At 37.4% G+C, this 27,760-nt stretch overlaps 1 long non-coding RNA gene across 6 annotated transcripts; it reads left to right on the top strand.

Moving 5' to 3' along the window:
* Positions 1-27,760, top strand: LOC125502103. Of its 6 annotated transcripts, none has more exons than XR_007279954.1 (6): positions 1-5,024; positions 13,484-13,532; positions 13,592-18,733; positions 18,804-25,778; positions 26,339-26,574; positions 26,748-27,760. It is a non-coding gene; the product is annotated as an uncharacterized LOC125502103 (long non-coding RNA). The 6 variants fall into 6 exon arrangements; XR_007279953.1 differs by having other exon boundaries at positions 13,592-19,019; positions 19,110-25,778; XR_007279952.1 differs by having other exon boundaries at positions 13,592-25,778.

Here is a 27,760-nt window from a genome sequence, read left to right as displayed (position 1 = left end):
AAAAACGGGAGAAGCAGGAGTAACTGGAGGATGGGAGAACTAAGCCCGCGGATCGCGCCCTCACGGCCATCCTCTGTTTACACAATGCACGTTATTCCACACGACCTATTCAGTTCACCCCGGGGGTTCTATATTCTACAAAAATTACTAACTCATTCTTTAACTTCGTAAAGCTTAAAGGTAGGCGATCGGCCGAAAAGATATCAACACCGGCAAAGCACAAGCGGGAGAAAATCACCGACGGTTACATCGGGCATGAGCGTAACACCATACATGAAGGGCCAGTTCTTGATCCAACATACACAGCAGTGATTACAACCCTAAAACCTTTACTATATTGCATAGCTAAATTCACAATCCCGGGAGTACTCCTAAGGGTCACCATTTTTAACCTACAGTACTACGGCAACGGGAGTCAGATCGGAAAAGGCTGGGGACCTAGTGCCTCGTGCTCAACACTGCACTACGCCAAATCCCATTACGGGAGACCAAGTTCAAATCATTCAATTTCCACAAAAAGGCCTGTTGATCGACGACGAAGTCACTAACGCCCTACAATAACCGAGCTAGGTATGCTGAATACCCAACCAAGAACAACCGAAGGAGCGACCTGGGAACGACCGCCGCTCAGTGGTTCCAAATCCCGAATTCCTGACCAAAAACCGAAAAATGAAGTTTATATTAGAAGAATTTTACCTGTGGGGTCAGGTAGAGGGGTTTTTCAGGGAACCTTTTGTAGGTACCCGTTATGTAAGAGCGGGGATAAGGTGTGAAGAGTCGTCAATTGTCGGGTAATACCGATAATTGTCGACTCGAAGTATCCCGAAAAATCTCTCTCTCCTCCCGAATTCGTTGGACTGACTAGACGCACCATACCGCCTGCATAAACTAAGATAAGTGGCCACACTAATTTGTAAACGATGAGTGATTATTCTAATAATTTAGGAGAAAGCACCAAATCTATAGCGTAGTCACCGATACTCGTATCTATATATTGTTCTTTTTATTGCCATTGTAGCTGTACCATTTTATATATGCTCGTGATCGTTTGTCTTTATTCATGCAACTGGAATTATTCATTTGTGAGCGTGTCAACTTTTAATCAAGCACTGTTCATCAAGAGGACCCAAGAAATTCAGACTTTATTGTAATGGCACCGCTCTCGTTGCTTCTATAATTAAAACATAATGCAAGTGCGGTACTTTATTTATTGTTTGTTATCATTAAATATTCATTCATCCGTGTCCGTTTTATTTTTATGGTGATCCGTCCGGAACATTTATGTACTTATATATGTCCATGTGATCTGTTTCTGTGTACTAATTAATATATTACGGTGAGATAGATCGTAGCAAATATAAAGGAAAAAAGATAATTCTTTACATCTTCGAGGGTCGGTGGGTCGCAGGTGTTGCATTTAGCTATTGGAATCTCATTCGTAACGAAGCGCTCGAGCAGTCATAGTCGGTCGTGCGCTATGCTAGAAAAATATCGTTGTGTTCAAAGTGATATATCTTCAAGTAGAATTGAGATATTTTAATTCTACAAAATGGAGTCTGTTCCTGGATGTAAGTACACTTATTATATCATTGCGATTTTTTACATTAATCAAACGGCGAGCGACAAAAATTGTGAACATCTACCGTAAATTGTCGCGCTCGATGCGGAAATAAGTTATGTTCACATTGAGTAAAAGTTAATAATTTTAAATAATTCTCATACTGGTTAAGTGCCACGTTATTGTATACACTCTTGAGTAATACCTCAACAAAAAATTAGGTGCACCAAGTTGCCCCTCTGGTAATGGTGAATTTTTTAATAAATGGATGCGGGAATTCAGGCACGACGCGTGCTGGCGCGGCATGTATACTATACTGACAATGAGCGAAGTGCACCACAGTAGGGTGCGAATTCAAGTGATTTGTTTCTCATAAATATAATTATTATTGTACCGGATTCGACTATCATTTTCATTAACAAATCATCACTGATTCTTAGAAATTTTCTATTATTGTCTAACTTTTGAATTTATTTTCCAGGCTTCCGTGATAGCAGAAAGGAGTTGTTTAATTTATTCGCTAATCATTTGAATGATAATGCAAATGATGTGTACAAAATCTTGGAGGTCGAATTGTCTAAAAAATGTAATTTCTTAATAAATAAGTATTTGTATTCAAATTCATATTTACATTTCCATACTTTCCCAATCTACTTTATTCTACACATGTACGTAAAAATAAATTATTTTTATTCAAAACCCCCCGGTATTTTGTTTTTTAGGAATTTGACTTCAGATTCGTTTTTAGCGACCTCAAAAACCCCCGAGTAATGAATCTGACAGTGATTGGATAATACCATAGATATAATAATACCTTCCATTTTTGGCAAGCGATTTGGGATTTAGATCCACTGCGCGCGGGGCCTCAAAGACCTACAACTAACACTACGATTTCAAAATGGCGTGGTACCTCCGGGATCGCTACAAGTAAAGTTTGGACCTTACCTGGGTTTCTCCAGCCCAGTACTCCTACACAACACTTCACAACCGGGTAACAAGACCGCCTTACGGAAGTTACGCAAAAATACAATAGACTGGACTATTTGTCGGGAGAAGATGCCAAAAACAAACGGTTGACGGGAGATATTTATGTAACTACGGTAACTGTGCAGCACAGAATAGAACGAGCGGAGCCTCTTATTCTTCCTCGTCCGGCCTTGCTCATGCAGATTGGTGGTGCCTCTTCCGCAATTAGGTCGCCTATCAGGTATCACGGGATTGTCGTCTTTTCTCTTGAGAGTCCGGACTAAAGGCTAGAACCTCCACAGTAGTCCCCCTCAACCACGAGAAGGCCTGGTATTAGGGCTGGGCTCACCTGCTTGCCTCACTCCCTGTTGCCTTCTCCTTTAGTAAGGCACATCGACCTCGAGAGTTGCCTCCAGTGTCAGGAGTTTTTCGGTTCAAGTCCAGCGCCAGGCTGGGGAGTTGTGGGGTGGGAGGTAGTGCTGCTAAAACCGCATTACCCTGTACGCCGCCACCACAGCATCCAATAGGTTGTCGGAAGCCACTTCTTCCCGGTCATTTATCGGGAGGATCTGCACGTCGGCCGTGCAGCCTTATATGCCGACAAAGCTGGCGACTGGAGTAGATCAGGTGTTCTTGCCGAAGCGAATCCCTGAGCGGTTTCCCAGCCACAACCAGGGATCTTCGGAAGTTTCTTGTTTGGGTAGAGCGAGCACACCAGGAGTTTCTCCTTCGAGTGGTCCTTCGGGGTGAATCGGTCATCCTGCCAGGCCGAGATCCCTCGCTCCGCCGTCCCTCGTTCTACCGTACGAAATGGACGAACAGCTGGATGAATAAAAAAGGGCCCCCCCCCCCCGAGTGTCCATAAGTTTTCCTGTGGATAACATTCAAAAAGTAGTGAAATCCCGATGAAGCTTCTCAGATGCAAAGAACTTCACTAAAAAGCCCGCCAAATCCGATGTGCGCGATTTGATTTTGTGTGCCACATTTCTGTGCATCATTGATCCGTGTGCCACATTATCTTGTGCCTATAGTGCTGTGTTCCATCGAACCTTGGGCCAGTGAGACCACCTCGGCGATATTTTTTAGGTTTGTTTCTCGTATCACGCAATTGAATGCAATTGTAGAGAAGACTTTGAAGTGATCAAGGTGATAGACCAGTCAATAAAGTAAAAAAAGATGCGATTTTTCTACTTGAATTATTCAGACAACGACTTGTACTATCTTTTGAAGTAAAGTGCGTAGATGAGAACCTATATGTTGGGTAACGAGAAATCGCACTAGAAAATGAACCGTTTTTCTATTTTATACCCGAGAGTAAATGTCCCACTTCTCTCCCATGCGTAAGATGGTTTTTGTCCGATACATACGTTTTGCACAATTGCGTTGTAAATAATAAGAGGGCTCATCTTGTTGGATGCATAACTATAGGGAAAATGACATTGAAATTCTGCAAACGGCTCCGAAAAGTAGAGATTAGGATCGTCAATCCGTCTATCTCAGATTTCGTGAAGGTGCGAAATGTCTCAAAAATGGCCCCAAAAGTGGCTCCAAACACTTGAAAGCGCGCTCGAGACGGAATTGAGTAGTGGTGGTGGAGGGACGAGCCAGCGGAAGAGAGTACACAACTACACTGACAATAAAATCCTAAGTATGTACTATGCAAAGCAGCGCGTGGCCATATAATCCGATCTTCTCCCCCCATGAATCCGCTGTGGACATAAACAAATTGAATGAAAAAAAAATCAAAAAATGTAATTGTTGTTGAGGAAGCTGGATAAGCGATATTATTGAAGTATTGAGAGTGCATTTAGAGAATAACGGAATCAATTCATTATCTCGTACTTTAGCAATTAGACGGGTGAGTATACACACATACATACCCAATTTTGTACTGACTCCGTAAGCCTCAGAATCAAATGATAGAGAGATGATCAGATGTCCTACACAATTGTAGGTGAAGTGTGTAAACATACACTCGATATGTGTGTGCGTTAGTGCATGCGCATTGTGATGGAGCTGAATTAACGATGGCTTGTACATTATAATTGTATTTTAAATTTTTCTAAATGATTAGCAACATCGATTCCTCGATTCTTCATGACCAAAAATAGGGTGAACTCCAATTCCAAACAATAACCAAATAACCTGCGCTGACTAATAATTCGCCTCAGAGATCAACACAGATTTAAACATCTCGACCCATGACTTGTTGGAGCCGATCAATGTAAAAATAAACCCACAGAAATAAGGAGTAATAAAATATAAACCCGGCATATGTATACTGGGTCTTTGAAGAAACAGTTAGAATTTAAAACTTGAAAATCTCTCTTATGGGTAGAGGGTAGGCTTCGGCTACCCCCCCTAAAAACTCCAGGTAGTAGGGGGACTAAAAGCCCAAAGGACCGCCGGGTCTGGCAGTTTACCTACAGACGCCAGTGAGAGCAACTCGCTTCCGGTCCCTAAAAGGGTCAGTATACACAGCGCGTTAATATTTTCGGAGGTAAGTGGATGGTGTTATATTTATTTTTTATGGTTTTCCAGTTTTTTTATACTCAAGTAAATGTTGCATGTATTTGATGCTGTTGCGGCTAATTTTCACGAACTTTGCTTTCGATTAACAAACTTTTTTCGTAGCTGGAAGTATCACAAAAAACACTATACGGTTGCATCTTGTGCGAAACGCCAGTTTGCGAGGGCCGTCGTAAAAATAATTCCGCAAAATAATGTACTTTTTCTAAATAATCAACAATTATATGTAATTTCATTCGTATTCCAAATAATAAGAAGTAATTTTGTCCCGTGAAGTTACCTTTTCGTTTATTTTGGGACGTGCATGAATCCATAAAATATTCCCCACTATCAGTCGCATACATGATTCAACTTTTTGAAATCCACGCTAAAAACACCATATTTTTTTGAAAGGTTATAGTCTAAACTACAAAAGCCTAGAACCGTTTTTCTTTATACTTGTTTATTGTAGAGTTGTTTGTTAACAAAATTCTCTTTTTTTCACCAATTAGACGATTGTTTAACTTTTATTAACAACGGCTTCGGATTTGTGAGTTTGATAGCTGCTGGGCCATGTAGTAGACACTTTGATAAGTAACCCGGAATTTTTTTAGATTTTTCGGAAGCCTAAAAAACTTCGTGAACCCCATTGAATACCCAGTATACACACCGTGCACTCGAAAATTTAGTATACACGCACCGGGTTGAATAATATTTTAGTAAATACAACCATTTATGAACAACTACCAAGAAAAACTGAGAACTGGTTCATCATAACTAAAAAATAGTTGCTTCTAAGCAAGTCAGTTACACATTGGTACAACACTATTTGAGAAATATGTGAACAGAACTCAACCAAAACGAACAAATATTCGAATCGCTAATTTCAACACCAATTCCGTCACCATTCACCTAAAAGGTAAAGAACGAAGGACATCAATAACTTATTCAACAAACCTGGTGAATTCTACCGAAAGGTCATTCGATCACAGTTCACAACGCTAAACTGGTTTTACGAGGAAAAATATCGTCCGGAGATAGCCTTCGTCCAAGCGTCAACTATTCCGGTTCTCGGTCGCTTGTATGCGCTCGTGTATGGTAGTATAACTTTCCTAGGCTGATGTATGGGATTGGAGAAACGATTCGACATAGGCATATAATCCGCGTGACTGTTAGAGTGTCCGGATCAGCGCAACGCAATTCAACTATGAAATCAATGCTTTTGCCAGTTCTCTTGACTGTTCTAAGTGAATTACTTGTGTGCGTCGTGTTAGCAGCAGAGCACTTTTTAATAGATTCAAAAGCATCAAATTTCGCGGATCATGTGACAATCGGAGACAAGTATAATTCAGAGATAAAATGTTTGAAAAGATTTGATCGAATATTGAAGAAAAAATGGTTGTCAGACTTGAAAAAAATACCAACATCAGATGTTGGGATCATCAACAAACTTCGGTGGGAGGTTGAAGACTCTTCGTATCCGAGGTACAACACATTGGAAGAAGAGTGGCTGATGAAAGATTTTTCACCGGCAAGAAGGCTTGAACAATGCTTCCGAGATCTCGTGCCCGATATCGTCCCTCTTATGAATCAAGCCGATATAGACTGTTTGAATGAATTATTCTATCATCACGTTGTTTACGAGATTGATAATCAATCGAAGTTCGAAAAAATATTGGATCGCGCTTCCCAAAAAGCACTTCCATTCCGTGAGTTCATCAGTTTTATCGAACTCGTCGAACTTTTATTTCAAAATAGAAACCCTGACTCATTAACTGACCTCGAAAGAGTTCTTTACGAACAGGCCGAGAGTTATCTAATAACCGACGAGGACAGAATTCTTCGTACTTACATGGGTAGTCAAGATTGCGAGTGGAAGAATGCACGAGCTCTACGAGAAGTTTCCAGTGAAGCTGCAAGATTTCAGGAGTTTACGTCACAAGTTAGGAGCTCGACTGATAAACTGTTGGCAGCTCAGTTGATCAAATCTATTAATTTGAATACAACACTACCGAGACAAAAGTATGACAGATGGCTGAAGGCCCGCAAAAGAATGGCGCCGAAATTGGAGGAAGAGGTTCAAAAATTAAGAAAACAGAAAAAAGATGCCCAGTGGCTCTGCGAATACGCTACAACGTTAGCCGTTGAATTCTCCAATGAACAAGCGAATATTCTATTGATGGATGACAAGTTCATAGTGCATTTCGAAGTATCGGATATTGCGTTGCGAACTAGGGCAATTGAAAAAGCTTTACGTCAAATGAATGATTTTCGTGAAATCGTGATGAAGACGATTGCTGATAAATATGAAGAGGCAACAAGGTGTATGTTCGCTTTCTTACATTTGGTACAAAATCATAGAAGGTACGATCTCACATCGACTTTCATAGATAAGCATTACTCTTACCCAGAGATGTTCTGTGAAGGTCAACGTCAGAATTTTGGTCTTATTCAATTGAACTTTTGTAATTGCATTGGTAGCTTTTGCATAGCGCATCCTCTAGCTGCCGTTTTTGCGGATGAGTATACCATCGCAAAGGGATCAGATGAGGTTTATCAGGTTATCAGAAGTGGAAGTAAAAATAGAAGAAAAATCAGGCATTGCCATATTTTAGCAAATGGATATACTAAACTGTAGATCTGCTTATTCATACATCGTCAACTATGGATATCTACCTCCGAGATGATACTTGAGGCCTTTAGACGTACTTTTTTGACATTCTCTTATTAAGCAATAGCGTCAATGGAAATCGCGATGTGGTGAAGTAGTGTTATAGACAAAATATGTATTGTTTTATTTATATTTGTTTGACATCATGATGTTGGTTCCTTTCTGGAATTGAATAAATAATTTATGTACGTCAACAACGATGTCACTCGCATTAGTCCATCTATACATTAGTCCCAAATCCCTGGTAACAGTCCTGTTGAATCAGACGGAAGTGAAAGGTATTGTCTTTTGCTAGGCTATGATACCGATGCTTTCGTAAGTTCGATCAAAGGATGTAAATAACATCTGTGTTACGAATGGTTTTTGAAGAGGTTTCGGTGGGCGGAACTATTCCAAACTTATCGTTAAAATCGGGTTCTTATTCGTCTTTATGCTTACATTACTGTTGGAAGTAACCAGGATAATGATTTTAAATGATTATATCTATGAATATTCACTTTTTATTTGATATAGATTTAGTTGCTTTTAGTTGAGAGGTTACAAGATGAATGAATCGAAGAACGAAAACTATGAGACGATGAATTTAGATATAAACGTCTATACAATAAATGTTTGACGTAAGAAGAAGAACTATGGTGCGGGGGTCAGGTATTTGAGAGAAATAAAGGTCAGCTACGGAGAATCTGCGCATCGTTAATAGTTTCAAGAAAGGTAATTAGTGAAATAGTATAAAGAACAGATTGATGCGCAGACAACATGTAACAACTTTTGTGGCTATGCTTCTATTGCTTATTGTTATTCTATATATACAAATGTAATGATATAATATATTTTATAAACGAACAGCTCATCAATAGTGCTTTAATAGAAAATATGCAACTTATTTCTATTTTGGGAGGTACTTAACAATAATTGGGTTGGGAAATTACAAGAATAATTTCCATGGAAAAAGAAAAAACACCAATGGTAGGCTTCACGATTTAGACAGGGTTTATACAGACGCTTTCTTCGATCCTTTCGAATTACAGACATGTATTATAGCGCGCTGTCTGCTTCACTGAAAAAAAAAAAAAAAAACGATTCACGACGTTACCTTACAACGCTCTTTACCGTGTACTATTTGAATCCAAAAATAGGAAAGATCTCCAGTAGACAAACTCAAACAAAAAAACCGTTGGACCTCCAAGGCAGCTTGTCCCCGACTACCGAAACTGCTCCGAGCGTTCTCTGAGTCAGCCCAAAGCGCATGGCCACCAGGGGGGTCATGATCAATTTCGCCAGATGTACGACTCAAACGAAAAGGTACGATACGGTAGAAAAAGGGGACAAGAAAGTATAGTACATACAGAGGGAAGAAAATATAATAGTGAAAAATAGCGAATATAATAGAAAGAATCAGATAATACAAGAGAGGTCAATTACAATCACAGCGAGGTCAACACCTCATGCGGAGTTTTACTGCGCACTTAACGTGTGACGCCTACTATAATTTTACGTAAAGATCAAAAACTAATTATCCTATAAATGCAAATTCCCAATACAAATTTTAGTACTCTGAAATTATATGAATTCTTCACGGCTGCTTCTACCCCCGCAATACTTTCGGAAACGTGACAGATACCGAAATCATGTGTCGCTTAGTATCATATATCAACCATGCAAAACATCAAATATTAAACGCACAAGATCTCAATGTTCAAAATACCATATAGCTATTATACCGAATGTCAAATTATTACTCAAGCAATTAGCTCAGAATAAGGCTCTACAGAGCAGATGAACGAAAGTCGTCAACTGGTCACGAATTATTGGTTACTCAAAATCAAGGCAACCTGGTCATATGCAAAATCAACTCAATACGCAAATAACAAAAGTGCACGACGGTAGGGCTTTCTGGGACAACAACTGCGTGGCAACACATACTGATATAGCCAGTTCTAATACGATATTTTGCATGGCAGAGTTAATTTGTAGTTTTACATGAGAAAGTGAGGCTTACCTTAGAGAAGCACAGAAAGATTTGAAATAAAGCGATTTATAGCGGTTCAAAAACGAGCAAAGAAGCACCACTCAGAAGAAAAGAAGTTAAATCAAAGAAATACCGAGGAAAATAAGGAAAAAAAAGGAAGGGAACGGTAATCAGAGATCGATGTCTGGTCGAAGCAACGGTCAGGCGTAGAAGAGGAAGATCCTTGGATCTTCTTTATGAATATGGATTTATGGTGGGATGCCAGAAAAGTGCTGATTGGCCTCCTGAAACGCTCGCTGCGCTAACTGCGCAGGGTGAATGATACAACTTCCGTACGCCAAGTACTTCTCCTTACTCTCGCCGGATGTCACTCACGGAATCACTGCCGCTTCGGAGTAACACTTCGACCCTGGGCCCACGCGTGACCTCGCTAACCGGAGGGTTCTGGCTGTATCACAACGATCTTCACCCGGGATATCTGCTGGGATACACCAGTGACGTCGTACGAGGGTCACTCGAACCCCTCTTCTGAAATTCCGCTACTCCGGGTAAATGGGTTGCCCGGGGCCTTTCTGGGACAACCTCGAAACCAACACGATGTCTGGAAGGTGGGTGGTATCGGGGTGATTCGGCGCCTGACCGAGAAGTCGTGATGACGGAAGGCTGCTTGCTCTGTTTACTGACATCAGGGCATCTACGAGGTTGGTACGAGACAATAGGGGGAAATGGCAGCAACGAAAAAGTCGTCCGTTGTGCTCACCGAGAAGTTATTCTGGCAGTACCGGATGGTATATACACTGCTCTTCGTCACTCTCTTGGTGCATCCAGAGCTGCACGTTCAATGTGAGGGACTATTTTCCTCAGATGGTCCACAGGACTAGCATGGTACATATCTCTGTATACCAAAGTTCCTTATGTGTAGGTATGAAAGGTGAAGTGCAACCAAATCGACACAAAGGGAAATACTGTCTAATTGTAAATCAATCAAGTCAATCTTTAACAATTAGTATTAAGGTGTTGAAATACCTGGGGTTGAATGCAGGTCTGCAGTTAAATGGATATAATCCTTTTTTTCTGCACTCTTTGTATATCATCCTCATTCTAAGTAGCGGGAATAATCAAGATACGGAGCATTTCACCAAATGAAGTTTATTTCTATGAACATTAAAAAAATATAGCTCTTCATTGAAAAAATTCTCAGTTTTTCAATGAGAATATTCATTTTTGGTCATACGCAATAGTAGACTTTGAAAATCCAATCCAAGAGAAATAATCAATTTTTCTCATAGTGCAGAGCGTATTACTTCAAATTTGATGTTTTTCTGCGAACTGAGAGTTTTCTCACGAGATAAGTCATTCTTATGATGTGCACATTTTCCGTTCGATTATTTATAAAGAGAATATAAACTCTTCAGCCATACTACAGACATGCACAGTTTTTTGACACTAACAATAAACCTGCTGACATTCAATATGAGGTATTCCACGCAAAACCGACAGTCCCGTGAACTTTGACCTTTTTAATCCAACTCGTTATTTTTTTATGTGTTATACGACCAGAAAAAACTCACGTGCATCTCGTACTTTCTCGATTCTGCTTTTAATTTTAAGAATACATAATGTAACAAAAGTATGAAATGTATTTAAATAAGACGCGCGTTGTCACGTTGGTCAACTGTGAGCTATAGATTCAGATATGACTCTGGCGGTTCAAGGTAATCCTTGACCGGATAAGGACAAATAAAGACACTCTGGGGAAGACATTGATCAGTAAGGACGTAAGTGCGCTCGTTCTCCATTTCATTGAAATATACAACGAGGCAGTAAATTCAGTGTTATCCATTAAACGGCAGCTGAAATATAAAAAAACAATATGAAAATAACCATCAGTGACGATCAGCTGTAATTAATCACGTAATATTTTATAAATTAAACACGGACTCACAACAATTTTTAAAAAGAAAACTCACCACATCGCTTGTACTGAGAACGAGCATCGACGCCACAGCCTCCATCATAGATCACTTGACGTACCTGCAACTAAAGAATAAGCCAATCGAATAAATGGAAATTCCAAGATATCGCAATCGTACCTGCCGAAGACGTGGTTTTTTCTCATTTCACGGCTAACTTTGGTCTCACCTGCAAAGAAAAAATCATTGATAAGATAAGTAAAATTTTACCAAAGAAACGATTAACTAAAATTGATCCTACCATGTTAGTCCAGTGAATCTACCCAGAAAACAATTTTACTATAACTATTTTATTTATACAATTATACACCGATTTTTAGATTATTTATATATATATATATATATAACTTGTGTTATACTTACCTGCAACGATTTTACGTTATATATGTACATGTGTGAATGAGGCGTGAATGTTTAGAGTTGACTCAATATTGTCGCTTTCAAATATATTGCAATAAATTGCCGTTTTCTGCATCATTAAATCATAACCGCTGTTATAATTATTATTTATCAAAATGATGCCTCCCGAACAATTATTATATTTTTACAATAATTTGAAATTCTCACTTTTCCGTTTGCAACAATATTTCAAAAACTATCGGTCTCATCGTCAAAGAATGAAAAACAAAATTTATTGACATTGAAGAAACCTTTTTAATAGTTTTTTTTTTTCAGAATATCTTACTCATTCTGAAACCATTTTTCACTCGAAGAAACATTGAATACCCGTGTTTCTACATGTAGACCGCTCTTGAGTGATTTCAGAAAAATCACAGAAGTATTTTAAAAACGGAAAAAAATGTTGCGGCGAACCGAAGATGGTTTGACGATCAGTTCAGAAGTGACGGTCATTCGAAGATTATGATTTGCCGAAACTTTGCCACGCTCGAAATTTTTGAAACATTCTTTGGGATGGTGATAGGTTTCTGGATAGGCGATACGAGACAATCCCTAGGTTTTGAAAACTTGAACTTTTTTTTTCCTGTCAATTTCATCGTCACACTGATAATTATTGTAAGAGTTATGGATTTCATTACTTTCGTTCACAATGATATCGAATGATTTGAACTTAAAATTAGAACCAGGAGATTATATAACTTAAAACTAGAACCTCTCAAGAACTTCTCTAAAATCAATTAAACAGGCAGTTGTAATGTGGTATCCAGTGTAATGTTATGTGTTTGTCCAATGCTTTGATGGTCGGAAGTTTACTCGCACATCCTTCTAGCCCAATGCAATGCCCACGGTCTTGTGTATTCTCTGTGTATAGCGCTGGTTGCGTTCATAAAAATAAAAGTTCTGTCTTTAGTACTGCCTCCCTGGTCACTTCTTCGCTAGCCAGGTTGGGCGCCGACTGACTTCTTCCATTCTTCCTGATTTCTTTGCACCTTATCGTTCTTTTCTTTCTTCCCAATTCTCTTTCTCTTTTTTTCTAATCCTCCTCTTTTTCTGATCTTTCTCTTTCTTTTTAATACAACTCTATAATATACCCAAGTCTACATTACCCCCCTTTTAATGGGATACGTTGTGATGATCTTTATAAAATTTTTTCATTACGGCAACAACGATTCAATATAAATAAACGAGAATACAAAACATTCACACATCCCTCTCACATATGTACATGAATAACGTAAAATCGTTGCAAGTAAGTATTACGCACTGTATATATATATATATGAATGAATTAAGAGTCGGTGTATAATTGTATAAATAAAATAGTTATAGTAAAATTGTCCTCTGGGGAGATTCACTGGACTTGAATGGTAGGAACAATTTTCCCTAATCGTTTCCTTGGTGAAATTCCACTTATCTTTATACTGATTTCTTCTTTGCAGGTGAACCCAAAGTTAGCCGTGAAATGAGGAAAAACCACGTCCTCAGCAGGTACGATCGAGATATTTTGGAATTTCCATTTATTTGATTTGTCGGTTCTTTATTTGCAGGTACATCAAGTGATTTATGATGGAGGCCGTGGTGTCGATGCTCGTGCTCAGTACAGGCGGTGTGTCGAGTTCTCTTTTTAAAATTGTCGTAAGTCCTTGTTCAATTCACGAAATATTATCTGATTAATTACAGCTGATCGTCACTGATGATGGTTTTTAGATTTTTTTCTTTTATCAGCTGCTGTTTAATGAATGGCACTGGATTCACTGCCTCGTGTTGTATATTTCAGTAAAACTAGCAAACGAACGCACTTACGTCCTGACTTATCAATTGTCTTCCCCAGAGTCCCTTACACCTTCCGCCGCGGGGACATCCTCATACTCAAATTTTGAACGTCGTTACCACCTCCCGACTCCTTGTCGTTAGGCGCGTATATTCGAACCTCACAACCTTCCTTCTACAGGTTAATGATCTTGCCGATAATGAGAGACCCCGACTTGATACACCTGACCCCTGCTACCCTCCCGACAGTCAATGACCTTGGGCCCCGGCAGGGGCAAAGGCCGAGACAAGCATACCTGACCAGGTACCCTCCCGAAGGTCAATGACCCGGTGAAGGGAGAGAGGGGGGTATGTTTTGGCGCCAGTGACCCAAGGGAGGGGGGAGGGGAAAGGGGGGTATGTTTTGACGCGGAAAAGCTGTACTATTCTACTAATACGCTTTATCAAGAGCTTCAAGAGGAGTTTTGAGACCGGAGTTTATATCCCTTTTGACCGATTATATAGATGACCTGCTTTTCACATCAAAGTCAATCGAAGACCATTTCAAGCATTAGATATAGTATTTGGGACCCCACAAAGCCACAATTTTACAATGAAACTGAAGAAGTCGCTGTTTTTTCGGGAATTCGTTTTATTTCTAGGATTTGCGCTGTGTACAAAAGGTATCCGTGCCCACCCGAAAAGAGTCCAAACGATTTGGGAATTTAAACAGCCAACGAACAAAAAACAGTTACAGCGGTTCATTGGTGTCTGTAATTATTATCGCCAGTTTAATTACAGATACTCAAATGCTATTGATGCATTCAGAGACCTATTATCTAGCGAAGGAAAATGGTATTAAACAGAAAAATACACAATCGCATTTAAAAACCTGAAAGAAAACTTTTTAGAGACAACAACATTATACCATGTGATTTCGAACAAACTATTCACAATACAGACGGACGCTAGTGACAAAGGGATCAATTATATCAAGAGGATGATCAATGAAATAAAAATTTGATTTTAGTCGTGAGCCGTTGTTTATTGTGGTGTGAGAGGAATTACACAACAATGGAAAGAGAACTCGTGGTAATTGTTTATGCGCTTGAACAATTTCGAATCTATGTCTACGGAAAAACATTCGGATTATTAACCGATCATTACAGTATGACTTTCCCCTCTAAAACGCCATTTCGTAACGGCAGAATCGTACAGTGGGGCTAACTCATACAGCAGTACGAATTTGACATTCAGTTTTCCAAAGGAAACACAGAACGTTGTTGCTGACTTCTTCAGTCGCAATCCAAACTTAGTGATGAACGAGTAAACGAAAATACATAATTGCAAAATTAAACAAAACCACAGATCAATTCACAAAAAAAAAATCCGTTGGAGATTAATACCTTAGACAGCGAGATACGTGAACAATTCGAAAACTTAGAAGAATTACAACAGCAAGACCCCGATATCCATGAAATAATTGAGACAACACAAGGTAGAGACGAGGCGAGGTATAAGATATTTGAGAAGATACTGTTTCACAAGGAATTGCGTGGCGATGAGAATTGGCGTATTGTTATAACAAAAACAATGATACAAAAAATAACAAATAGGGTACATTGTAAATTAGAGCATGTAGGGTATTACTAAACAATGAAATATTTAGGTCACTATTATTATTGGAAACACATGAACACTCAGATTACTCAGATTAAACAAAATGTTCTGGCGTGTGATCTATGCCAAAGGATAATAAACATAACATACGCAATGGAAGGTGAGTATTGAGGGGGAGAATCGTTGAAACCGGACGATTTAATCATGGTCGATTACTTTGGTCCTTTGTCTAGATCCACGTTTGAAACTTTTTGAACATTTTCTATCCTACCAAATACATTTTTCTGAATTTTTTCAGATTTTCTTACCCAACCCAAAAAAAGTTACGAATTTTGGAGAAAAAACCGCTCCTTTTTTCTTAAATTGCGATAACTTTTCCACAAATTGAACTTTCGGCTCTTTTTGATTATTAAATTTCTGTTTTTGAATGTAGGTGTAACGTGCGACTTTGGGCGCGTCAACAATTATAAAGGGTTCGCCCCTTGCTGGAAGTTTTGATATGATAAAGGTTCGACGATTGGTGTTCTCGTGATTACTTATTTATTAATACGTAAGAAGCCCTATTTGATGAAGAGGATTGATGTTGCTCAGCCGGATGGTAGTGGAGAGACTTTGGAGATATTTTTGCTCAGCCGGATGTTAGTGGAGAGTCTAAGTTTTGAAGGAATAGCGAGAAGAAGGAAGGCTCGAAATTAGGTGGGGTTTTTAGCTGAGTTTGCATGCCGTTGCAGCTAGCAACAGTCTGCAGAGTGATGCGGTGGAGAAATAGGAGAAGAGGATGTAGAGGGTCGGGTTGATCGTGGTATAGTTTGATTGTAAGAGAAGGAGAAAGTGAAGAAGAAGAAGAGGAGGAGGCGTTAGACGTAACATAGGTTTCAGAAAAAAATACAAAAATTTTTTCGGAAGTCACCATATATGAAAATTTCAGTTTTTTCAATAAAACCATCATTTTTTCGAACTTTGACCCCTTCGATTCTCAAGTTTTTTGTCTCAAGAAAGAATTCAATTGAGACAGTATTTAACCCCGCTATTCTCATTTTGTGCCGACTTTCCATTCTATTTGTTTTTTTTTATTAAAAAAAAAAAATGTGATATGGCTTATTTTTTTTTGACTTTGCGCTGTAGTTTTTTTCACCGTGGGAGAGCCCGAACGGATTTTATCGGATAATGGAACGCAATTTGCATCCGCCAAATGGAAAGTGACATTAGAAAATCTAGGGCTGAATGTAATTTATGCATCCGTACGATCCTCAATGGAATCCTACGGAACGGACAATGCTAGAATCGGGGCGTTTTTTTCGTGCACTGGTTCGGATAAGCAGATCAAATGGGCAAACTTTATAAAATATGATAAGCAGATTTTAAATGCAACTATCCACAGATCAACGGAGTTCAGCCTTTATGAACCACAATTTGGTCATAGTCATGAAGATAAAATTGTAAAACTAATTAGATTTCCCGAGAACGAAGTTGAATCATGATTATAAGATTGAAAGAGCACGAAAAACGCTATCTAAGACTTTTTCACAAAAACAGAAACGACAAAAAGGCGTGTCAAAGATTATTTCAAATGTAGTATTAGCTCGTATACCTCACCAATCAAATGCGATGAAAAAGGTCATAAAGAAATTGTTCGACATTTATTACGCCCGTTCGTAATCGATGAAGTATACTGCAACAATTCATATCGGCTTGGTGGCAATGGTAATAAAAAGAAACAAACAGAAATTTATAACCGATACCATCCAAGAAAGTACAAGCAGCCTACTAATCAATAATTGAATTTTATAAGCATGTGACCAATGACGACTTTTACAGAATCAACATTTCTAATTACGTAGACAATTCTGGAAACAATAGACGATGGATAACAGATAATATTGGATGAAAGACTGTTTATACATATGCACGTGTATGTGATTAGAATTAAGAAAATAAAATTTAGTAACGACGACACATTTGCGATTATAAAATGAGAGCAATTAGTAATTAGAGGATGGACAATTTAAAAAGGATACAATATATGATAATAAACTGATTATCTGAAAAGAGTTCAATGGAAACCCTCACAGACGTTGTGAGGTTCGAATATACGCGCCTAACGACAGGGAGTCGGGAGGTAGTAACGATGTTCAAAATTTGAGTATGAGGATGTCCCCGCGGCGGAAGGTGTAAGGGACTCTGGGGAAAACAATTGATAAGTCAGGACGTAAGTGCGTTCGTTTGCTAGTTTTACTGAAATATACAACACGAGGCAGTGAATCCAGTGCCATTCATTAAACAGCAGCTGAAATAAAAGAAAAAAATCTAAAAACCATCATCAGTGACGATCAGCTGTAATTAATCAGATAATATTTCGTGAATTGAACAAGGACTTACGACAATTTTAAAAAGAGAACTCGACACACCGCCTGTACTGAGCACGAGCATCGACACCACGGCCTCCATCATAAATCACTTGATGTACCTGCAAATAAAGAACCGACAAATCAAATAAATGGAAATTCCAAAATATCTCGATCGTACCTGCTGAGGACGTGGTTTTTCCTCATTTCACGGCTAACTTTGGGCTCACCTGCAAAGAAGAAATCAGTATAAAGATAAGTGGAATTTCACCAAGGAAACGATTAGGGAAAATTGTTCCTACCATTCAAGTCCAGTGAATCTCCCCAGAGGACAATTTTACTATAACTATTTTATTTATACAATTATACACCGACTCTTAATTCATTCATATATATATATATACAGTGCGTAATATTTACTTGCAACGATTTTACGTTATTTATGTACATATGTGAGAGGGATGTGTGAATGTTTTGTATTCTCGTTTATTTATATTGAATCGTTGTTGCCGTAATAAGGAAATGTTATAAAAATCATTACATAATGAAAAGATTCAGAGAAGCAAAATTATAACGGGGCAGTAAAAAGTTATAGAAAACAAGTCATGTATTATGGCGTGTTTTTTCTTTTGTTGAATAATTAGCTTGTCTAGGTGATGTTCTCAAGATTTATGTTATTCTATTTGCCAACATGGACAAGTATGAATATCACGTCGTTCAGCAGTCAACTGACCATCAGATTACCCGTTCAGGATTAGCAATCCTCGACATACACTTATAATACACTTACATTGGAGATTAGCTTTACATTTATCCTTCAGCATTTACGTTAGATAATCAGTGAAGATGCATCCAAACCAGATGGTCTAGACAACAAGTGCCTGTTTAGTTAACCTTTTTCAGCAGTCTCGGAAGAATATGAACGAGTGTCTTTCGATTCGGAACAGCATTATGATGATTCTCGAAAGCAATCAAGTAATAAACAATTGAGGATAAAGTAAGGGGCATTTTTTTAAATATCGCAAAAACTAATCGATAGTTTTAGAATTTCAGAAAGGGTTCGAAAAGAGACGGGAATTTCCCAAGACAAGTCCGATTGGACGGAATCGTGACAATTATTTTCAATTCCTCACAGGGGTGGAAATACGGCCGAGAACGGGTATTCTGGTTTCTGCACGTCGTGCTCACACTGAACACTTCAACAATATAAAATTTTCGAAGTTACTAAATATGAATATTAGGGAATACAAGAATTCAGGCTGTAAGAGTTATGGTTTTGTTGCGTTCGTTCCCTGGTCAATATACGTATATGAACTTAAAACTAAAATATTCTTCTTGTAACGATATATAGGTATATATAAAGAGAGAAAAAGAGAGAAAAAGAGAAGAGAGAGAGAAAATAAACAAACGAATTAAGACATAAAAACGGATTACCAGCTCATCGACACATGAGCCAAACATGGCCAACATGGACATCGTGAGAGCGGGACGCACTTGAACCATTTGATGTACTGGGACCGAGGAATTGAAATCTTGGGGCAATAGAGTCGACCGATACCCGCAAAAATATTCAGGACAAGTCAATTACTGGAACTCAGGACAAACCGGTACATCAAAAATTACCGATAAGAGACAAAAGATAAGTCGCGCACATTCCTTCTCTTTCTCATTTCACGAACATCGACGTTTGTTATAATTCTATATATTATTTATTCGTCTGTATATCAATTTCTATAATTTATTCTCATCACGTCCGATTTATTTTCAATGTCTGTGTCATAGAAAATTGATTTTATTCATACACTTTATTTATTTATACATCTGTAATGTTTGTTATATTTTCTTTTTGACTTGGACTAAAATTTTCTTTGTCTATATATATATATTTTAAAGAATCTGATTCGAACTGAGAGATATATTTTGTGACGAAGATACGATGGTAAAATAACTGCCACTTTTAAATTTCATGGACATGCTAAATTTTTGACGATAAATTTATTTTAAATTATACCTAATTCGATTCTGCGTGAATGTTCTGTGTTTGTCCGATTTCATGTGTTAGAAATTAAGCGAATCTATTTATTACATCTTTCCTACTTTCTTTTTCCTTCATTAAGTTATTTATTCTCTCTTTTACAAATGAAAGATGAACAAGATTGCTAACAAGGAAATATCAATAGAAAAAAAAGCAATATAATAACTTGCGAAACATAACATTTAGGAAATAAAAATAAAAAATCATTTCATACTTAATTACTAAGAGAAAGAGGTCTATTTTGTGGGTGTTTGATTAGGTGCACGTATATTCGGATTAGGTCTGTTCTGTTAAATGATGGTGTAGATGAGCGTCCTTTCGGTGAGAAGATATAAAGGTGTCGGCGGCAGGAGTAGTAGTCGTTATATCGTTGTTCAGGTATTTCAGTTTAATTCAAATTGCGTAACGATACGGCGTCCGTGATGAATTTCGTTTTTTAAACGGCAAGCACTCGTGAGGTGTGCTTGTTCTTGTCTCGTCTCACAATCGGTGGGTCTGTGTCGTTTGCTTGCACATCGATCTAGCCTAATGCAATTGCTGCACTGTCTTGTCTACGTATATTACTATGTATGATGCTGACCACGTACACTTGATTTAGCCCCATATGACACCACTGCCTCCCTAGTCACCACTTTGCTAGCAAGGTTAGGTGCCGACTGACTCCTTCCATTCTTCTTAATTGCTTCTAACCTCATCGTTCTTCTCTTTCTTCCCGATTTTCTTTCTCTTTTTTACTAATCTTATTACATAGTATACAGAATCCTACAAGGCACTGACCGAATAGATAAGCAAACAATAATCCACTGGCCAAAAATTCAAATCGCGATTTTTCAATTAGTTTTCTATTATATGATTAACAATTTTTCAACGCCTGGACATGAACATTGCAAGTGCAATAATTGTTGAACAATACACCTGCGATTTTTTTCTTCAATCGGGGTTATTTTTGAGGAGCTTCAGAATAAATCCCCGTTAAAATGTGTAGAGATTTCAATTTTCAATTTTTCTATGAACAATTTACGTAAATAGAAAATTTGAGACCCAAATTGACCATCTGTAAAAAAAAAAATTTTCCGGATATTTTGATTAATCCGTTTTCTACTATCAAAAACAACATGCAAATAATTTTGAAAAATTTTTATAAGCAAATGCTTTGTAAATGAGATGATTGGAATTTTTTTTTAGAACTGAATGTTTGATGCAAATGGTTTTCTGAAAAAATCGTTCCTTGGAAAAAAAATTTTATTGCTTGACAACATATCTGTCAATGACCATTTTTTTTACTACTCGATAATAGGGAACCGTTTCCCACTGAAATCATGATTTACCTTGGTCTTCAATATTCGAGGAAAATTTTTTGGTTCATTCAATCTTTCATTGTTTATTTGACGAACAATTTGATTCCACCGGGACAAACGTATATAATTTTATCATTCAAATAAACTTGACATATGCTACTGTGCGTTGTTTTTTAAAGAAGAAAAGTTCCTTAATATTGATTCTAAGTGGTAAAAAAAAATGAATACTGATCAACAAATCCGTTTTGAAGCAAGAAAAAGTTTTTCTAAGGAACGATTTTTTTTTTTTAATCATCATTTACATCACTGATTTGGTTTCCACCAAAAATTTTGTCATCTTATCAACAATACATTTGTTCATAACAATTTTTCAAACAATTGGACATGAAAATTCAAGATCATCATTTTCATGAAGTTTTCGATCATAAAAAAACGAATAAATTAAAATATTTAGACAAAAATATTTTCTTGATATGGTAAAATTCATTCATTCGATTCATTAATTTCAGTTATCAATTTTTTTATTACGTTAATTGTTAATGAAAATTGATTCAGTTTTCAAGATATTTGCAAAGAGCGAAGCCCCTTACTTTACACTTAATTGTTTATAACTTTTAAAATTCTTGCGAGCGGAACTCGATTTTTTATGAAAATCATCTACGTGCCGTTCCGAATCGAATGACACCTTGTTCATATTTTTCCGAGACTGCTTGAGAAGTTGACCAGAAAGGCACTTGTTGACAAGACTAATTCCAAGAAACTACCGATAGTGGAAGAATTTCGAAGACCAAAGAACGCTCAAGGTATTAAACCTGGTGTACACACGCATTTTAAAATTGAGTAAATTTAAGAAATCTGTGAATGGATTGATCACAAAGTGCGCGTATGGACCAGACATTAAAGAATTCCTTGGCTGGGACGGCTACTGCAAAAGATTTATTTCTGATTATTCGAAAAAAGATAAATCACTCTTGAATTTATCAAAGAATGAAGTACTGTTTCAATGGAAAAAATGATAAGACGAAGCCTCTGTAAATATTCACAAGTGGAGTTCACGCTATTTTTGGCCATGAAAAATCGAAAATTGAACATTTTCCAAGTTTATTTTTTTTTCAAATAATTCTTTCACGGCGGATTGATGTAAAGAAAGCGTCAACAAAGACTTAATATTCCAATCATTTTTTGTAATTTTAAAGTATGAAAAAATAATCATCTTCAAGTTCGGTAATTATGCCAAATCTAATGAAAATTTTCTCTAAAAAATATATCCGGCATATAGGGTCATTTCTGAGTGCCTTATTAGTAATGGAAGAGTGAAATTAACAATTAGGTGGTGGTCAGGTAGCAAAGACCTATAGGTGTCATAAGTATAGCTCGGCGCACTTACGTGCGAGACCACCTATTTAACCCTTGGTCGCTCCCAGGTCAAGTCAAATGTTCAATTTTCAAAATTCAAGTATTTGTGTAATCAATTTGCCATGAAGATGGACAATTTGGAGAAAAAATCTAGGAATGTTACTCTTTCGATTTTTTATGCCTAAAAATAGCGTGGACCGCATTCGAAAATTGGGAAATTTTTAATTTCTGAGTTTTTTTTTTTAAATTGATTCATTTTTCATGTACTTAGAGATAAAAAATACCTACACTCTTTTGAATAAAAATTTTGACCAGAAATATGTTTTTTGGGATTCAAAAATTGAAATAACTCGTTCAAATATCCAATTCTTCAGATTGTAGTATTTTTTCCATTGATCTGCCATTAAGATAAACAATTTAAAAAAAATCCCAAATATCTGAATTTTTATCGATTTTCAATAGGCAAAAATAGCGTGGACCCCACTGCTAAATAACTACTGAGACATTAATAGAATTATGCGACAAATTATTCAATGAACTGATATTACAGTACAGTAAATTCAATAAATGATTTCTGCGCCTTTGTTTAAAAAATAAAGATGAAGGTCTTGAGAAACTGAACGGGCCGAATGTTGATAAAGAAAGAAATAATAATTATATTTCGAGAGCCACTTGACATCTGGATATACGACTATAAAATAAACGGTACTGACATATCAACCAGTATACCCGTAACAAACCAAGCTAGAAACCTTAGCGGTCACGTTCCACCGAGTAAAAGCGATAATTCAGACGCCTTGTCAACAACGACACTCAGCTAAGCTGATTTAGAGCCTTATGTAACTCCACACCCTACGCTGCATAATCAAGATCGAATTTGTGAACCGGATCACTGTACTGATTCAAATGAAAACAAAGCTTCTGAAAATTTCGACGACTCGACCAACGACGACGGTGACTACCCAAGCTTTCTTGAGCATCATGAATCAGACGACGATAGCTATAATGACTCAAAACCTCATAACATGGACCAAGATACCCCAACTAGGGTATTTTAGAAAAAACTTTTGTTCAAATTCGAAGTCAAAGTTCCATTTATATGAAACGAACCTCTAAACCAGCGAATCTAATGAAAAATCATGAGAAACTTTTTTTGTAGAACGTTCAATTCTCTACAAAAATATGTCTTCGTCAACTCTGTATATTGACTTGTTAGCGAGTTATAAAATTCAGAAGCGTAAGAAATATCATTTTTCCTGAGTTAATGTTATGAAAAATAAAAAAGTGTGATGAGAGATACGTAAATATTAATATTAAGAGCTGAAATTTCAACTGGCATCTTTTTGAGTCCAAACAAAACTTTTGAGCCTGTTTCCAAAAAAAAAAAAAAACAAAAGTTCTTCCTGAAACACCGTAAGGACCACCTATATTTTGAGATCAATGAAAATTCACAAAAATCTACCCCTGACGATACCAGAGACAGCGACCATAAAAGGAACGCATGCAAACAACAGCGACCATAAAAGGGACGTATCCATAACTGACTTAGAAGCCGGAATTACTTCTAGTCAAGCCCAAGCGACCCTTTACAAAAACCATATGTTGATTTCGAACCAGAACAAGGAACAATTCAATTCTCTGAAACTCGAGAAAACCTTCCACTCTGAAAAGGCAATAAAGTATTCTTCACGTGGATGTCCTTGAACTCGCAAATATCCTTCGGTCAGCTCTTAAACGACCCTCTTTTACAGATGTAATATTCGGAAGACCCGTAGTTCAAGAAAATGAAAAAACTCGCTACATAAGTAACTAGTAAAAAAACGATACGTATAAACTTACTTTTGGATAAAGACACACACAGTAAAGCTGCACAATCGCTACACAAAGTAGTACCAGAATCACAATTAGATGCCCCAACGATTCTAAAAACTCGAAATACAGGCAATTGCACACACGGATATTGATCGCCAGACTTCGTTATAATTTTCAACGTGACCGCGGAAGATGGCGTCGGACTCCAACAGCGACGACTGCTGTCGGCGTTTGAATTTAACTGTCAGACCTCTCAACTTGAAAGTTTATAACTACGAAAACAAGAATCTCATTTCCGAATATGAGTCTGGCCAATATGAACTATTTTGGTGAATTCCAGTTTTTCCAATTCAAAATTCGAAATAGATAGAGAAACTTCCAAAAAATTTGAAGTGGCGGACAGCCGAATTGCAAAAGTTATTGACGATTCAGTGCAAAAAAAAAGGGTTGGTTATTTGCTAATATCTCAAAAACTATTACAAATATATAAAATCTGAAAAAGGATCCCTAAAGAACAAGAAGTTTCCTTGAGAAAAGTACTACCTCCCGGAACTTTACCGCAATTATTTATACTTGTGATTATGAGATGGAATTAGTGCTAAAAACGGGTGAAGTGAGTTCGGCACGCGCCTTACGCAGCGTAAGAATTGTCGCCTTCGTATTGTCTATCGGGGCAATTGCCTTCCGATCTTTACGCCTGTCCAAGTGAAATATTTTCGCTTGTCCGCAGTGACACATTTTTGACTGGTCCATACTGGTACAGCATTCAGGGTATTAGCGTCAGCTACAGCTGACTGCCTAATTTCATGACCGTTACCTGAAGGAACGCTTGAGGAAATATATCTTGGGAAGTCGGCCGGTGAGAAGCCGTAGCGCAGAAAGATCCGTGGAACTAGGGATCCTCCGATTAGACCGCCGATTTCGACCTAACAACCGATATTGTAATTATCGTTTTTTGTATTGTAATAACCTGACTGATTGAGGTTTCATATAATACCGAACGTTTTACATTGTTAGTTGTATAATAAGGATCACAGCCCAGTGAAGGAACTTATTGTATTGTAAAATCCAGCCCCTCAACCGTTCAGTACCACATCTACGCTAGCTGAGTTGCCGCCTGTCCCAATTTTTTTTCAACTTCGTATTTTTATGTGAATTCCGCTTTGTCAAGTATTTCGTGATGCACCAGCGTCCAGGCCCAAACCGAGTGTTCGATCAGTTTCGTAGCTCCTTGAGCCGTGAAGCGGGATGACACGAGTACTGGCGGTGCTGGTTCCCGCCAACGGCGTATAACAACAATGGTAATTTCAACACTTGTAGCAGATTTACAATCAGTGAAAAATGCTCGATCTCGAATGACCTGGTAGAAACTCAAAAAGAGAAGTTCCCGTTGATGAAAAAGTCATAAATGCGGCGAAACTCCGCAAAGTATTGTGGAATATAAAAAATGAATTGTACCACGACAATCTCCACAAGAAGGAAATTTGGGCTGAGGATGCCTACGCATTACAAATGGATGGTGAATATACGTTCAATAAGTTCATATACGTATACAGATAATCTTTATTAGAGTTTTAACAATGAATAAATTTTCATCAACACCTCATAATTTGTCCCGAGCTATTTTTGAAAACAAGATGGATGAGTCTTCGAGACAGATATTTTAAAGAATTGAAGAAGTCTGAGGCTACGAGTGGTCAAGCAGCACTCAAAAACAAATCCTGGATCCACTTAGAATCTTTGTCTTTCCTAAGTGGGATTGTTGAACCTCGACGTTAATGTTTTCCGCTACGCATAGAACCCTATAAATAGGAAAAATACACTGTGCTTTTTCACAAATAGAACAATAACCAACATGACGAATCCTCGGAATCATTCCCCATTCTACTGCTAACAGACCTTAATCTACCTTCCACATTAGGGAGTATCGTTGTGCCTGAAAATACTCAAATATTGGTAACACAAACAGAATCAGGCAATGGTTAGAATTTTTATTACCGTGTGCTTGTATTAAATTGAATGATATACTCAAGAAAAACTGATAATACATATTATTACACAGTAGAAATATTTTTGCAGGTCCAGTCTGATTATTGAGTCAAGGTTTATCATCAACTGACTGTGAGTTTTGAATATCTGAATATTGGAAAATGGCGCGGAATTTGAATGTTTTAATGTCCTTCTTCAAAACTATGGAGACTACAAACAGTAGTAGTGATGACGAAATTTTGCACATATTCAATTCTCGTGTGGGAATAGATAGACCACAAGCCGAATCTTATACAGATGTTGTCAGCGTATACGATGATGAAGAGGTAAAGTAGAACAATCAAACAAATCTGCAATTTATTCGAGAAATTGTGTTCGCCGAAAAATGTGTTATCGGCAGATGCGAATTGTGTTTTTTTTTGTTTTAGTTGAACAGAAATTGTTACAATCACTTCGATATAACCATGTTCAATTGGTATTTTTATTATTCATGTTTCAGGTACAGTAAAAACAAGGCTGTGCCGAGAGATGTAGCTGGGCGATTTGGTATCGAAGAATCCACAAAACATGCCAGCAATGAAGAAGTAATGGACTCGTCAAACTGAAAAATACAAAGAATAAGACGGAGAGAAATTCCACAATTGAAGGTGAACTTTTGGAAAAAATTTGCACTTATCAAGATTTGCGTTTTCATAAAATAACATCCAATCGCTTTTTCTAATGTTGTCGAGAAAGAATATGCTTAGACCAGGTAATTGGAAAAAATAAACTGTCAACAATTCGAAAAAAAATTGCAATATTTCTTAATCTACCCGATGTGAAACAATATACAGGCCACTCATTCCGACGTACCCCAGCCGCCCTTTGCGCTAACAAAGGTACGAAGCTTGAAACAATAAACTAAAATATGATAAAATATATGATCTATAAGATTGGAATGTATGTCATCAAAAAGTATCTTTATCTACGACATCCTCTGAATTATTATTTTTTCGGGTGCTAATATAACAGCAATGAAAATACTCAGAGACTGGAAGTCGACTGGAGTCATCGAGAAGAATCTTCATCTACGTAATCCACTGAATTATTAATTTTTTGGGTGCAGATATAACAGTAATGAAAAGACTCGTAGAATGGAAGTCGACTACAGTGGCCGAAGTATAAATCGAAGACCATTGGATATAAAAGAGAGATGGAAAAATAAATTTTAAATGCTATCACAATGGCGTCAACGTCATTCGAATCTTCATCATACCAACAACCTTTTAATTGTCAGAAATTGGAGCAAGATAATCACAAAAATAAACACAGCAGCGTCAACATCCAACGTCATTGAAAAAGCAACTATGTTCGACTCATCAATGAATGTACACAAAACTCCGATAACCATAAATATGACTAAATGTTTTACTGCAACAATTATTTTCAAAACTTAAACCTTCTTGGAAGAAAAAAAAAAAGATTTTTCTGAAATAAATTCATATTTGGAAGATACTCCAAAGACCTTCAAAA

This window comes from Athalia rosae, chromosome 8 (genome assembly GCF_917208135.1).
Source record: "Athalia rosae chromosome 8, iyAthRosa1.1, whole genome shotgun sequence".
NCBI lineage: Eukaryota > Metazoa > Arthropoda > Insecta > Hymenoptera > Athaliidae > Athalia > Athalia rosae.
The sequence above is the reverse complement of the archived record's forward strand: the minus strand, read 5'-3'. Positions and strand labels throughout refer to the sequence as shown.